The 2759-nt window shown below is 38.9% G+C and overlaps 1 pseudogene; it reads left to right on the top strand.

Annotated features, from left to right (window-relative positions):
* Window positions 1-239: 239 nt before the first annotated feature.
* On the top strand, window positions 240-755 carry LOC131907711 (peptidyl-prolyl cis-trans isomerase A-like; annotated as a pseudogene).
* The last annotated feature ends 2004 nt before the right edge of the window (window positions 756-2759 follow it).

Here is a 2759-nt window from a genome sequence, read left to right as displayed (position 1 = left end):
AATGTTGGGGAATTGAAGGGGAATTTAGAGACAAATCATTATTGTACAGCAATTCTACAACCTGGGCAGGCACATGAAGCTCATTCCTTGGTTAGACACAGTCCCACTTCCTTGAAAGGATTCTTGACAGAACTTAGTTCTCTCATAAATATCTTGGCTCCAACCTTGCAATCATTGTTTCTTTTCCTTAAGAAATGATCTTGTGGCTTTGCAGATGCTGCTACCCCTGGTCACTGCTTTCTGCAGCCATGGTCAACTTCATTAAGTTCTTTCACATCACACTGATGGCAAGCCCTTGGGCCATGTCTCTTCAAGCTATTTGCAAACAAAGTTCCAAAGAGCAGAAAACTTTCATGCTGTGAGCATTGGAGAAAAAGGATTTGTATATAAGCGTTCCTCCTTTCACTGAGTTATTCCAGAATTTATGTGCCAGGGTGGTGACTTCAAAAGTCATAATAGCACTGGTGGCACATCCATCTTTGGGGAAATTGGAGGGTGAGAACTTCATCCTAGCATATAGGTCCTGGCATCTTGCCCATGGCAAGTGCTGGACCAAACACAAATAGTTCCCACCCCACTCCTTTTATTTGATCTGCACTGCCAAGGCTGAGTGGCTGGATGGCAAATATGTGGTCTTTGGGAAGGTGAAGGAAGACATAAGAGTCATAGAAGCCATGAAGTATTTTGGGTCCAGAATAGGCAAAGACTGCAAGAGGATCACAATTTCCAATTGTGGACAACACTTATTCTTTTGACTTGTGCACATCTTACCCACCAGACCATTCCTTCTGTAGCTCAGGAGAGCACCCCTACTCCAATTGTTCAAAATACCCTATAATCTCTGCTCTCACTGAAGTTCTTTGGGTTCAGTATTTTCCTCCTTCCCCTCCAAGTCTAGTTGGATTGCAGAGTTAAATTTATGACTATGAATAAAAATAATTAAGAACAAAAAGAAATGCTCTTGTAACAGAGTCATGTTTACAGTTACCTTTCTGTCCAAAATAATTACCCAAAGAGAGATACAAGTTGTCTTGTATCTTTCTCTACATAAATAGATTATAGGTAGATAGACAGACAGACAGATGGAAAGAAAGACAGATAGATAACTAGAGAGAAAGATAGTTTTTCAGAACAAACTGAGACAATTTTTTTAAAAGCTTATATATTTCTTTCTTGGAAGTCATTTATAATACTTATTTAGAGAAAGATATCTCCACAAATATCTTTTTTTTTTTGAGACAGGGTTTCTCTGTGTAGCTTTGCGCCTTTCCTGGGACTCACTTGGTAGCCCAGGCTGGCCTCGAACTCACAGAGATCTGCCTGGCTTTGCCTCCCGAGTGCTGGGATTAAAGGCGTGCGCCACCACCGCCCAGCTCTCTCCACAAATATCTTACAGATGAGGTCTTTTGATCTTAGATCCCCATATGACCACTGTCTGACAATCTTAAGACTCTTAAAAGCTCTATTATATGATGGGAATAATCTGTAAGGCATGTCCTGAAGACCAAGAGCATACTTTTATCTATTTACAAATCCCCATGCTTAATTGGATTCCATACTTTTTTTCTGTTATCATCTCTTAATTTGAGAATAATTTGAGATATGAAAAGTTTTGATGTGAGAACCATTAAATTTTCTATTACAGTATGTTATAGTTTATTTCAAATGTGAATCTCATCATGGAGCTCAAAGGACATATATGTGATTAAAATTATCTCAAAAATAAAGTTTCAGTAGTTACTTTCATCAACAGTATATCTAAGGTCTAGGAGAGAATGGCTTAATCTGGAAAATATTCACTACCCAGCCATAGGCCTGAATTCAGATCCCAACACCACCATAAAAACTTGGGCATTGTAGTGTTCCCTTGTAGAGACTGCTCCTACTCAGATAAACTAGTCTGTCTCATTTTCTGTATACTTATGTCTGAATTATCTTTACTTCCTTGCTGCCCCATTTAGGTCAAACCCAAGAGCAAATTAAGAACACTCCCTATCCTCTTTTTAATTTTTTTTTATGCCTAATGTCATTTATTGAAGTAGGGAGGAGGTCTTAAATACAGGCTTATAGCACAGTGGGAGAACCCCAGAGGGCAGAAGTTCACTACTGATGTTTTACAATCTTGCATCTAAGCTGATAACACCCATTATGCAGGATACACAAACAAGAAACTTCCCTTAAGCATTCAGGAGGGTGAAACCTGGCAGGAAATTAGCATAGGGAGGATATCAAGGTCAAGGTCAGCGAGCAAGGCAAAAGTTACCTAAAACAGGGGTCAGAGCCCTATAGGTTCCCCTTTTACTAAAAAATGAGCTTCTGACAGGTTGCATGGGACATCTGCAGGTCATTTTACCCATCATGGAGATGCCTGCCCAGGCCACACAGGCACTCTGTCTTAGGTAATTCTTTATTTATTTATTTTATTAAGATTTTAATGTAATTAACTCATTTCCCTCTTCCCCCTTATTTTTATTTCCCAACCTTCGCATATATCTCTCTTTCAAATTCATGCCCCTCTTCTTTCTTTAATTGATGCTTAATATGTTATATTCATTTCCCTAAATGCATAAATACAGCCTGCTTGGTCTGTATAATGCTAGCTGTATGTATGCTTTCAGAGTGGACCACTTGATATTGCATCAACAATTAGTGTTCTCTTTGTGAGAAAGAATAGTTCTACTACCAGTATTCCTTAATTGACTTTAATTCTTTAAAGAGAGGATCTTACTGAAGCTGGAGCTCACTAATTTTGCCAGCCT

The sequence above is a fragment of the Peromyscus eremicus genome, chromosome 4, assembly GCF_949786415.1.
Source record: "Peromyscus eremicus chromosome 4, PerEre_H2_v1, whole genome shotgun sequence".
Taxonomy (NCBI): domain Eukaryota; kingdom Metazoa; phylum Chordata; class Mammalia; order Rodentia; family Cricetidae; genus Peromyscus; species Peromyscus eremicus.
This window is presented reverse-complemented; position numbering and strand designations above follow the sequence as displayed.